This window comes from Sceloporus occidentalis, unplaced genomic scaffold, assembly GCF_023333645.1.
Source record: "Sceloporus occidentalis isolate IW3139 unplaced genomic scaffold, rSceOcc1.0.p SCAF_3, whole genome shotgun sequence".
Lineage (NCBI taxonomy): Eukaryota > Metazoa > Chordata > Lepidosauria > Squamata > Phrynosomatidae > Sceloporus > Sceloporus occidentalis.
Window position 1 is genome coordinate 10,267,526 of NW_028316983.1, and position 13,781 is coordinate 10,281,306.

Sequence of the window (13,781 nt, forward strand, 5' to 3'; positions counted from 1 at the left end):
AATTTATGTATTTCTTCCATGGTACCAGTATTAAAGAATGAATGATGATGGTGATGACGATTATGACAACAGTGGTGGCCAATAACTTTTATTTCAGAACAATCCTAGGTCTTGAATCCTATCTTCAAAACAGAGTCAGTAGCTTTAGTCACTTCTCTAGAAGTGATCTAGGATTCACTGTCCCATTGATATAGAAACCACCAGCCACCACTGAGGTGTGTGATGATGATGATGATGATGATGATGATGATGGTGACAATGATAATTTTGACAACAATGCCAATGATGATGATGGCAATGATGAGGCTGATTCAGCTTCAGTCCTTTTTAGTCAGCACACAGCTATAAAAACTATGGCTGGCATCCTCATTAGTGTTATAAGCATACATAAGTTCTTTACACTTGTGGCTGTATTTTATGGTTATGATATAACGTCTGTATTCAGTTCACAGTTGTTTAAACAAAGTATTGCAAGTGTAATTGCTGTATTTGCACTAGTATGTTCTTGGACGGTGTATAACTATTCACTAGTGCTTTCAATGTACTACTTGGTTTATTGGGATTGCAAAAACAGCAAGCAGAATTTCAGATATACGGGTGGTTGCACAATGTTGGTATTCAGCAGGAAGGTATTGTAGTATAACCATGACTACATGTGTGTACATTTATACTATGCAGGCACAAAGTAGCATCCTGACTTCTCCTTCTTTCTCTCCCTCCCTCCCTTTCCCCCTCCCCTCCATTTCTTTATGGAATTTTTTTTTTTTTTGCAGCAAATGCTGTTTTCTGTGAAAAACACCACATGTGAATTGTGCACAGAAAAAGTCTTAAACAGCAAATAATTTGTCAGTCCAGAATTCTGCTTGTGAGTTTCTTGACACTACCCCCCCTCACCATATTTTTCAATCATTTTCAAATATTTTCAAATATTGTTCCCATCCCTAGTCTTTATTTACTCCCACTTCCAGGAGAACAAAACTTCTGCAATGACCTACCTTCCCACCATTGCACATGAAAAGTCATTCTACCTCCTTGGGGCTACAGCTGCAACAGCCCTGTTTCTTGTCACTGAGAATGTAACACAGATCAATAAAAATGCCCAATAAACTGGCTTATTGTTTATGCAACTGAGCAAGCAGTGGATTCCTAGGGTATATCCCAAATTAATGATAAAATTATAAACCTTTTTTAGGAATTGTGTAACCTCCCCAGTTTTCTCACCTCTCCAGATTGGGATTTTCTACCTCCCCAGCCTTTTATGTGTGTGGCTTTCCAAGCCTTTACAACTGCTTATTAGAGCGAATTGAATAGCTACCTACAATTGTGAGCTAAAAATAGACACAAGGAGGTGGGTTTGTAACATACAGTATGGAACAAGACACTTTGTGGTGAAGTTGAGAATTTCTTTCCCGTTGTCTGATGTAGCCTAGTAATTATGTTCTCATTATAATTTTCTCGAGAGCGTTGATATAGAGGCTGTCAGTTGCTGAGACATTTGCCTGTCTTGCCTGTGCTGCTGAAAAATGAAAGAGAGGGGTGGTGGTACTTGTTTAGGGGTGTGTGTAGAAAGGAGGTTATTATGTCACAAGCATTTGAAGAGTTTACAAAGTAACATTCTGTTTTTTGAAAAGTCATTGGGTATGCCGTAAGGTGTGAAAAGGCATCCATGAAGGAAAATGGCTGTGGCCTGTAGATCTGTTACTGTGGAAGCTGAAGGGGGAATTATCCAGAAGCTTTGGGCCATAAGCCATTAAGCTCAAGCAAGCAGGCCATGTAGGCTGTTAAGTTTCCCCCAAGCTCCAGAAAGTGAGAAAATCATCCAGTTAGTGAAAAACCAAGACGTTCTACCCTGTTCTGGTCCTTCAGATGAAATGATCCAGTTCATTTCATATGTTCTGCTTAGCCATGGCTGCCTCTGCATAAATGGTGCAGTTCAACACTGCTTTAACTGCCATGGCTCAATGCTAAGGAATTCTGGGGTTTGTAATTTGTTGTGGCACCAGCACTCTCTGAAAGAGACACTCACAAAATATCTCACAAAGCTACACATCCAGAATTCCATAATATTGAGCCATGGCAGTTAAAGCCATCTCAAAGTGCACTGATTCTGCAGTGTAGATGCAGACTATGATATTAATAAACTATAGGAATATGTTTCACCAAGATAAAGTTAAACATGCCCACTTGTATAAGAATGTACAGTGTGCCTGTGTCATATGCAGGCACATTTTATGTGGCTTCTAGTTTATGCTGGAAGCCCTGCGCCATTCAATGAATGGCACGTGGGCTCGCGGCACTTGCACTGCCACGCTACCGCGTGCACAAGCCCCATTATCCTCAATGGGACTCAAGCATAGTTGGAACTTGCCTTACGCAGTGGGATCCGGAATGGATCCCCGTGCAAGGCAAGGGATCACTGTATAAGATTTTGAAAATACTTTATATATTGTACTGAAACATGGAGGGCTGGGGTTGCCACAAGTCAGAAATTACTTGAAGGCACACAACAACAGCAGCAACAACAACAACAACATCTCCTGTAGCATATTTAATTTAGGCATTTTGGAATAGTGTCTCTCTGTCCCAATGAACTGTGTTTCATTCCACTGCTTGCTTTTGTACTTTGAACCCTGAAAGGGGTTGTTGCTGTTTTTATGTGCTTTCAGGCCAACTCTGGCTTAGGGTTGATGACTCTATGTCTTAGCAAGCTTTATTCAGAGGAGGTTTGCCATTGCCTTCTGCTAAGTCTGAGAGAGTATGATATGCCCAGGTCACCCATCAACGGGTTTTCATGGCTGAATGGGAATTCAGTCCCTGGTCTCCTGGAGTCCAGTACTCAATCCACTGCATCACACTTGCTCCCCTGAAAGAGGTATTTCTGGCTTATTTCCCATTAGGGTGTTGTATCCATTTTTAATTTGAAATCCTCTCATCCTCCAGCTGCTCCAGGGCTTGTGGGAGCCAACAATGTCCCGGGCCCAATTCTTGACAGAGGTTCAGCTCAGAGATACCTCCACACATCCTGGAGCAGCTGCAGATAGATGAACCACAAGAGAACCATAGATTTGCTGCACCACCACCTTATGGCAATATACTGTATCCACCAACTGCCTTTTCCTGGAGGCCATATCTGCAGGGCTGCTGAAGCTCAATTACAGCCCAAAGAGTTGCATATGTCCTTGTGAGCCTGTTCTTTTGCAGTGTTATATGTATCTATGTGCCCAGGAGAGCATCTGCTTTTTTAGCAAGATATGCTACGTGCTAGTCTCAGTACACAGCTTGACTCCTGTTCTGACTACAAATGCAGGATTGAATCCAATTTCCAGTTTTAGACTGAGTAGGTGACTGACTAAGATGCTGAGAAGATGGAACACCTGTACATCTTTCTTTGGGATTTATATGCAAAGCACCAACCACAGGTAGAAGGAATCTGTAAATGTAACACCTTGATTGACTGGTGGTATTGACTTTATCACAAAACCTAATGACTTGTAAAAGGTTACAGTTATATGACTACTTAGAAAAGTTCTTTTTTTAGGACCACACCTCCCAGAATGCTTCCAGTCACCAGCCATTTTAGCTGAGGGGGACACCTGGCTGAATGAAACTACATGTGAAATAATAATAATAGGATTTATTTATATACCGCCCAATCACTGGGAATCCGAGCGGTTTACAACAGAGGGGATAATAGACGGTTCATGTCTAAAAGACATGACACAAAAGGAGAAGGGAATGGTGAGGGGGGGAGGGGATCAGGTCCAGGATTCTTCTCTCCCTCTGAGGCCTGGACCAAGGCAGATGGACCAGAGGGAGGGCTTGTCTTCTTCCAGGCAGGCCGGTTGGAACTGGCCTGCCTCCCTCCACCCCCCCTCAAGATGGTGGCTGAAGGGAGGGCTTGTCTTCTTCCAGGCAGGCCTGGTGGAGCGAGCCTGCCTTCCTCTCCCTCAAGATGGAGTATGAAGGGAGGGCTTGTCTTCTTCCAGGCAGGCCTGGTGGAGCTAGCCTGCCTCTCTCCCCTTCAAGATGGAGTATGAAGGGAGGGCTTGTCTTCTTCCAGGCAGGCCTGGTGGAGCTAGCCTGCCTCTCTCCCCTTCAAGATGGTGGCTGAAGGGAGGGCTTGTCTTCTTCCAGGCAGGCCTGGTGGAGCGAGCCTGCCTTCCTCTCCCTCAAGATGGTGGCTGAAGGGAGGGCTTGTCTTCTTCCAGGCAGGCCTGGTGGAGCGAGCCTGCCTTCCTCTCCCTCAAGATGGTGGCTGAAGGGAGGGCTTGTCTTCTTCCAGGCAGGCCTGGTGGAGCGAGCCTGCCTTCCTCTCCCTCAAGATGGTGGCTGAAGGGAGGGCTTGTCTTCTTCCAGGCAGGCCTGGTGGAGCTAGCCTGCCTCTCTCTCCCTCAAGATGGAGTATGAAGGGAGGGCTTGTCTTCTTCCAGGCAGGCCTGGTGGAGCTAGCCTGCCTCTCTCCCCTTCAAGATGGTGGCTGAAGGGAGGGCTTGTCTTCTTCCAGGCAGGCCTGGTGGAGCTAGCCTGCCTCTCTCCCCCTCAAGATGGAGGATGAAAGGAGGGCTTGTCTTCTTCCAGGCAGGCCTGGTGGAGCTAGCCTGCCTCTCTCCCCTTCAAGATGGTGGCTGAAGGGAGGGCTTGTCTTCTTCCAGGCAGGCCTGGTGGAGCGAGCCTGCCTTCCTCTCCCTCAAGATGGTGGCTGAAGGGAGGGCTTGTCTTCTTCCAGGCAGGCCTGGTGGAGCTAGCCTGCCTCTCTCTCCCTCAAGATGGAGTATGAAGGGAGGGCTTGTCTTCTTCCAGGCAGGCCTGGTGGAGCTAGCCTGCCTCTCTCCCCTTCAAGATGGTGGCTGAAGGGAGGGCTTGTCTTCTTCCAGGCAGGCCTGGTGGAGCTAGCCTGCCTCTCTCCCCCTCAAGATGGAGGATGAAAGGAGGGCTTGTCTTCTTCCAGGCAGGCCTGGTGGAGCTAGCCTGCCTCTCTCCCCTTCAAGATGGTGGCTGAAGGGAGGGCTTGTCTTCTTCCAGGCAGGCCTGGTGGAGCTAGCCTGCCCCTCTCTCTCCCTCAAGATGGAGGATGAAGGGAGGGCTTTTCTTCTTCCAGGCAGGCCTGGTGGTGCTAGCCTGCCTCTCTCTCCCTCAAGATGGTGGCTGAAGGGAGGGCTTGCCTTCTTCCAGGCAGGCCTGGTGGAACTAGCCTGCCTCTCTCTCCCCCTCAAGATGGAGGATGAAAGGAGGGCTTGTCTTCTTCCAGGCAGGCCTGGTGGAGCTAGCCTGCCTCTCTCTCCCTCAAGATGGTGGCTGAAGGGAGGGCTTGTCTTCTTCCAGGCAGGCCTAGACCACAAGTTGAACATGAGTCAACAGTGTGATATGGCAGCTAACAAGGCCAATGCGAGTTCTGGTCACCACAATTAAAAAAGGACATTGATAAACTGAAGCGTGTCCAAAGGAGAGCGACTAAAATGGTGAAAGGTCTGGAAACCATGCCCTATGAGGAACAACTTAGGGAGCTGGGGATGTTTAGCCTGGAGAAGAGAAGGTTAAGAGGTCATATGATAGCCCTGTTTAAATATTTGAAGGGATGTCATATTGAGGAGGGAGCAAGCTTGTTTTCTGCTGCTCCAGAGACTAGGACCCGGAGCAATGGATGCAAGCTGCAGGAAAAGAGATTCCACCTCAACATTAGGAGGAACTTCCTGACAGTAAGGGGTGTTCGGCAGTGGAACAAACTCCCTCGAAGTGTAGTGGAGTCTCCTTCCTTAGAGGTCTTCAAACAGAGGCTGGATGGCCATCTGTCGGGGATGTTTTGATTGTGATTTCCTGCATGGCAGGGAGTTGGACTGGATGGCCCTTGTGGTCTCTTCCAACTCTACGATTCTATGATTCTATGAGTTGTATCCAGAAAGGGAGAACATTTGCAAGCTTTGGGTTGTATATAGCACACCTCTCTGGACTTTGGAGGGCACAGTGACTTCCAAAAATAGAGATGTCCCTAATGTGAAGTAAAATGAAGCAGAGACCTGAGATGGCCATTTCCAGTGATATGAAAAGGGGGCTTTTAAAATTATGCTCACACTGAGGTCTCCACTTCAGTTTTCCAAAACTGAATTTGAATGTTGGTATCAAAATGTCTCACTCAAACAGCTCATAGAATTGTAGTGTTTGAAGTGACTACAAGGGGCAGCTAATCCAGGTCTCCACTATGCAAGAATACATAAGTATAGCATTTCTGAAACATGCCTATCCAACCTCTCTTTAAAGTTTTGGGGAAAATAAGGTTAAGAAGTGAAATGATAGCCATGTTTAAGTATTTTAAAGAATGTCCTATTGAAAAAGAAACAAGCTTGTTTTCTCCAGGGACTAGGACAAGGAGCAATGGATTAGAGGTACTGGAAAAGAGATTCCACCTCAACATTAAGAAGAACTTCCTAATAATAAGAGTTGTTTGACAGAGAAACACCTTGTCTCTGAGAGTGTCAGAGTCTCCTTCTTTGGAGGTTTTTAAACAAAGGCTGGATGGCATCTGTTGGAAGTGCTTTGATTGCATTTTCTTACATGGCAGGGGTTTGGACTGGATGGCCCTTGTGATTGCTTCCAACTCTAGTATTCTATGAGTCCTTCAAAGTCAGAGAGTTCACCACTCTCTGAGGCAATTCATTCCACTGTCAAACAGCTCTTACAGCAAATAAATTCTTCCTAATGTTTAGGTGGAATCGCTTGTCTTATAATTGGAATCCATTGGTTTCTCCCTAGTCCCTGGAGCAGCAAAAAACAAGCTTCCCTTCATCTTCTACATGACACCCCCTCAGATGTTGAAAGATGGCTATTGCATCACCTCTCTGTCTTCTCTTCTCCAAACTAAATATATTGGACATTCAACATTGTTCCCCATGAGCTGGCTTTATCTTCAGTGCAACAGCCAGCACAGTGTAGAGGTTTCAATGTTACATTATGACTCTAGAGACCAGGGTTTGAATCCCCACTCAGCCATGAAAACCCACTGGGAGACCTTGGGTAAGTCACATTCTCTCAATCTCAAAGGAAGGCAAAAGCAAACCCACTCTTAAAAAATCTTACCAGTAAACCCTATGGCAGGGTTGCCTTAGGGTCACCACAAGTCAGAAATGACTTGAAGGCACACAGCAACAACAACAACAACATCTCCTGTAGCATATTTAACTTAGTGGTTAAACCAGTTGTACCTTCTCTTCTCTCAAGGAGCAAACTTCAAAATGTATTAAAAATGAATTAAGGTAATGCAAACCAGATAGGGGAAAGAGGGCTGTAGCACTCCCCTGTCCCCAGTAAATTTTGTTTATGGTGTGTGTGTGTGTGTTTATACTGTAAAATGCATAGATTTCTGAAGCCTGCTTTTGAGAACTAGAATGGAACAAACATGTGGATGCAATTCTCTTCCTGTTCCTCAAAGGCTAATAAATGGTATGCAAATCCTCTTAAGCTTCTCTGTTTACAGCAAGGCTTAGCAGCCAGTGCATCTTTTTACCTTTTTAACTCAGTCACCTCTTTTGCAACAACCACTGGAGTCATTTGTTCCATCACTGGGACTAGACTGGCTCTCACCCCCACTTTTTTTCTTCCTGTGTGCTTCGACAAGGAACAAACAAACAATCAGAACCCCCACCCCCAAATAACCTCCCCGATCATCTCTCTTTTTATACAAATGATGTGGCAGAGCAGCCAGACTTGAATGGGGAGAGACCTAATGAATGATTAATAAGGAGGAGGCAAGGCCAGTTCAACAGAGTAAATGCTCAGTAACAGCTCATTTAATCATGGGCAGAACAGCTGCAATCGCCACATTAGCATCCGCCGAGTCTGAGACAATGCCATGTGGTGCCCCATCCAATAGATAATCTTCCTGCTGGATACAGTCCTGCCTGGAGACTTCCATCTTGGAGAAGCAGTGAATTCACTGTGAGTTTTAGGAAAGGAGCTATCCATGGTGCTGAAGAAAGGAGCTATCTTCAGTACATTATCCAGTGTCAGGACATGCAGATCTGCTGAGATAACTCTTGCTTATGCTATCATAAAGCCCTAAGAGTTTTCTGTCCTCTGTCCATGAATTTTTCCAGAAAATATGGGCTGTTGTTAAGAAAGATGAGGCCCAGCATGGTGTAGTGGTTTTAGCATTGAACTACCACTGGCGATCAGAGTTTGATTCCCTGCTCAGCCTTGGAAACCCACTGGAAACCCACTCAACCCAGAAAACCCTGTGATAGGTTTGCTTTAGGATCACCATAATGACTTGAAGGCACACAACAACAACACATTCACAAAGACAGTTAAAATGCATAACTTAGAGTTAACACATCCATGACTGATTTGTATTCATGATCCCTAAATATTTCATAGTTTAGATGATATCTAGGGACCAAGATAGTCCCCCCAGTCCCCATTTACCAGGCAGCAGCTGCTTTGAAAGATGGAGGTCTTTTTTATTTCTTATTGATCAGGAATCAACTGACTCGCATCCCCTCACCTTGCATAAGGGATCTCTGGTGTAAAGGGGAATTGTCACAGGGATCTTGTGTCTGGCTATTGCACTAGAGATTGGTTTTGGAAGGGTGGCCATTTTCAGCTTGCCTGGGAGCAGGCCTTTGTATAGCTATTGGGGCTTAACTACCAGCTTGGATTCCAAGTGATTAAGCGGAATATAAATTATTATTATTATTATTATTATTACTACTACTACTACTCATTTAGAACCAAGCTATCTCTCGAATTAATTTGCATTATAGTGGGGATTGCTCCGAACAGTTATGTTTCTGGGAACCTTCATCCCCATAAGGACTAAACCTAAGTTCAAAGGAAAGAGGGAAGTCTGAGGGAGCTACAGATGAAGTCATCTTCTTTGCTATCCAAAAATACTGAAATTTTGAGCCTATTTGTTCTGACTGCAGGATTGCACTGCCATAAATGCAAACTGTTGTTTTTCACTAGATACACAGACAATGATACAGAATTTTCCCTCTTCTGGCTGGCATATCATCTCCTCCAAACTCTGGTGTGTATTTCATCCAAACAGAGAGAGCATTCTCTTATCAGGAAAGAAAAATATCTCCTAACAATTAGCTTTCTTTGATGAAATATCCACAGAACACTCTTTAACCAACCATCTGCCTAACAAAAAAAAGAATAATCTGCTAGCAACACTAATAAAAACATTGGGTTAGCTGTGTTACTAGGCCTCACCCCCCCTTGGAAAAGCAATAAGAAAAGCACTCTCTCTTGTTTAAAGGTTGCTGTAACACAGGTCCTTTCTTCTTCCCAGCATGCTGCCTGTTTTCTAAGAATGTAAATGAAGAGACTGGAGAAACTGTGGCCATTTTCTTTCTTCCAGCCACTAATCACATATAGCCCTACTACAAACAGCAGAAGCAAGTGTTAAGGGAAAGAAAGCTAGCTTCAGCTTAGATGAGAGCAGAGGTTGACATTCACTGAGCACCCACCACTATGGTCTTTGGCCTGATGCAATACAACCCTTCTTGGCTGATGTGAAGTTGAAGGCTTTCATGGCCGGCATCCATAGTTTTTTGTGGTTTTTTCAGGCTATGTGGCCATGTTCTGGAAGATTTTCTTCCTGACGTTTCGCCAGTATCTGTGGCTGGCATCATCAGAGAAATTCTTGGCTGAGTTTCTAAATAGTGTGCATGGAATGTACCTTCTCTGTATATGTAATGCTGTACCTCCCACCAATAACCAGCTGCCATGCACTGTGAGGCTGTGAAGGGAAAATCTGCCTAGTTTTTCAATTCAAGGATGGGGTATAATGAATTGAAGATGGCGGTTCATTTAATTACAGAGTACTTGTCCAGATATCAGTGCTGAATCTCATCAATCTGGCAACAAAGAAAACATGTTTGCTACCATTTATAGCAGTTTGGGAAAATCTACACCAGCAATATCATAGATAGATTGCTATCTGCTAGTGGTTTATATGCTAGATTGCTATCTAGCATGTAGCAAAACATAGGAGGATTCTGGAGATACAGTAGGACCTTGGTATCCACTGGAGTTGGGTTTCAGAATACAAAAACCCATGGACATCTTGTTAAATACAATGGTATTGTAAAATGGTGTCTTTTATGTAAAATGGCAAAATTAAGGTTTGCTTTTTGGAATTTATACTTTTTTTGAATATTTTCAAGTTGGATGGTTGAATCAATGGATAAAGCATTTGTGGATATGGAAAGCTAATTGTACACTAATCAATCATGAAACTGCAGCCATTAAGCCATTACCAAGAAAGCACCACATATTGAACCTTTTCCTTACTCTTCAGATTGGTATTGTTATTTGGAAGCACCTATCATTTGATGGTAGCGTCTGAATAGTCTAGAAAAGTTTAATCTGCTTTTCACCACTCCACATCATAAGAGAGGAAAGCAGAAGAACAATAGCTTCCCTCTCTCTCTAGCAAAGCGGGATGAGAGGTAATCCCCACTTGTAGGGTCACTTCTTTCCCCTCTCCCTCCCTCTCCTTTCTTTAAAAATGTATCCTAGGTTTAAAATGAATTATTTTGGTGATTTCCCCTCTAATAATGTAGTATTACTAAAAGCCAGAAAATTTACCTTAAAAAAATCTAAAGATTATTTTAAAATCTTTAATAAAAACATTATACATATGCATTCCTATATGCCATCATCTCTTTAACCCCCAGGCATCACAATCCCAACAGTTGTTCAGCTTCTTGATTATCTACACATCTGTAATGGATAGTTTTTAAAAAAAAAACATGGGGAAGATTTTTAGGCATTTTATACAGACCTTTTTTTTAAATCTTTTTGTTGCAGTGGAAATTAGAAAGAGCAAAACAAAACAAAACAAAACAAAACAAAGGAGCAGCATCAGCAAACATGCAAACCAAATTGCAGCCAGAATTCTATAGCACTGACCCATGGCAATTAAAGTGGTGCCAAACTGGATTATTTCTGCAATGCGGATGAAGCTGTGGAGCCTTATAAGGACCATGGATGTACTTCAAAATGGTAGGAAAGGCTCAGAAACCATACTTCCCACACTCCTACTGTAGGTAATGTTGAGCAAGATAGCCCAATGGCCTGACTCACTATAAGCCAACTTCCTCCATTCAAGGGGGATACATTTGCAATCAGTTATAGAGAGCATTATACGTCTCAGTCAAAATTATAGAATAGTTATCATCAGCTGTTATTACATATAGAGTGATCTTAATACACATTCTTCACAAATAGCTCCAGGTTTCTGAGCTTTAATCAAGTTCCTGAATCCTTCCTTATCCTATTTTTTAATATGCGGTTTTAGTTACATTACCCTCTGACAAATCTAGCAGCACAGGATACAAACCTGGACCATTCAGCGTTTCCATTTCTGCATCACTAGCAGATTTTCAAAATTGGTTTCTGCTGTCATATTAGTATGATTGAAAATAAAACTCTGAACTTGAAAATACAGAAAGCCTTGGACATTCATATCCCAGCCTAATAACAATTTGATCATGGGGAGGGGGGGAATCCATCTGAGAGAAAGACAGAGAAAATAAATCCCCAAATCAACTCTCTAGGAATTTGTCAGAGAGAAAAGGAGGAGAAATGGTTCAGAAAGGCTGGCATATTATTAGCAATATATTCAGACAGAAGTATGTTTTATGGAAGTATTCACTACCTCCTTCATTCAACAATCCTCACTACCTCAAGACTTACCTTTCTCCATGGCTATTTAGTGGCCAGTAGAGAGTGGGGTACTTTCTCTGGGATTCCTTTGGAGTTCATGCAGTATATCTTTGTCATTTTGCATCTGGCTCTAGGATGATGATGATGTTGTTGTTGATGATGATATTTTCCCCACATTCTCCCCAAAATTGGGACTCAAAGTGGGTCACTATTTACAGAAACAATACAATTAAAACATTAAAAAGTGAGCATCAAAACAGAATTAAAACTATTGCAGTATTAAAAGGAATCATACACACAAAAACATCAATTGCATTATGAAAGATAAAAGCTCTTAAAACAGTTGTTAAAACTTCCCAGCAACCCCCAAGCCTGTTAGTTAAAAACTTTCTGTTTTAAAAACCTGTCTGAATAAAAATATTTTAGCCTGCCACTGGATGGCCAACAAAGAGTGGACCGTTCTCATCTCCCTGGGAAGGGAGTTCCAGAGGAGTTTATCACACGGTAGGAATTTCTCTTAATTTCAAATGAAAAGAAAGTGGGGCCAGAACGCATTCACGTGAATTCACTAGTTCAGCTAATTTACATGAATTTGAATTGTGTTCAGACTGACTTCCCATTGCCTGAAAATAGTTTGCCATTGCCCGAAATTGTGTGTGATCACATGTCACACAATAACGTGAAACCCCATGATTGCGTTCAGATTACCATTGGATTATACTTCCAATTTCCCTTGTCTGATAACGTCCAGAGTCTTGGGGCAGCCACCAAGAAGGCCCTCTCTTGCATCCCCATCAACCGTACTTTCAGTGGTGGTGGGACTCAGAGAAGGGCCTCTCCTGAGGATCTCAGAGGCTAGTCTGACTCATACAAGAAGATAAAGTCTGCCAAATAGGCAGATATTTCTCTGCCCACTCAAGTTATGGGACCTAAACAAACAGGTCTTCAAGCAGCCCAGTCCTACAAAGTAAAAAAAAAGGCAGGCTTACTTATATCCTCCCGGAGGCAGGTGTTGAGGCAGGGGAGGAACAAACACTTACAGGTCTTCAAGCAGCCCAGTCCCGCGAAGGAAAAAAACCCACTCAAGTTATGGGACCTAGAGTTTGGAAAGGGACTTAGAATTCTCTAGTGCACTCTTCTGAACTAGAGCTCTCTTGAAGAGAATTACAAATACCAGGATTCTGTAGGATGGAGGCATTGCAGTTAAAAAGTGCATAACCAGGATGACAAGGGGGTGGAAACCCATTTCTACAAGGAACAGTCAAAAGACTTCAGTATGACCACATAGCCCACTTTTTCGGAGCTTGGGATTTTACAGTGGTTGTTAGATTTTGTTGGGCTTTTTTGTTGTTGTTTAATATCAAAGCTTTAATTTTACTGTACTTAATGCTGACATAGTTTTGGTCCGTCTCCCCCCCCCCCCTTTCTCCTCCACCTTCAGAGGCTACACAGTGTAACTGCATTTCCTGACAGAATCTATTTTTATCTCCAATAGTTTTCATAACAAGGTCATCATTTTTCCCTCCCATCCTGTAATCACCGGCTGATTTACTTTTGTGTGCTGTCTTTGCTTTGACACTCATTGCGATAGCCTGGAGTGACAGACTTTGGTGCTTGCTTGGCTGATGAAGGGCACTCCAACAATTCTTGGTTGGTCTGAGCAATATATATATATATATATATATATATATATATATGCTGTTCTGAAAAGGTCTTTTCTGTATGCATCAATGTTTGTTTCAGAAAGTCTTATTCCTATAATTCACCAAAAGCAATAAAAAGAAATTGTCTCAATTCACAGCAGTTTGGGTGGTGCATCTTCCCAGAATTGCTGCATCTGCACTGCAGAGCTTTGGTGCCACAACAAACTACAGTTCCCAGAATTCCATAGCATTGAGCCATGGCAGTTAAAAGCGCTGTCAAACTAGATTGTTTCTGCAAAGCGGATACAGGATACAGCCTATGCCCACAGTCTTCAGGTCTTTCTTTTGCCATCCTCTTCCTTACGTGGTGGGAAGGCCCACCTTTAGAGTAATCCTTCTCACTATCCCCCCATCCCCCCCCCCCCCCACCAAAGGAGGAATGTGTGCTTGGATGCAGCACCAGAAAACTTG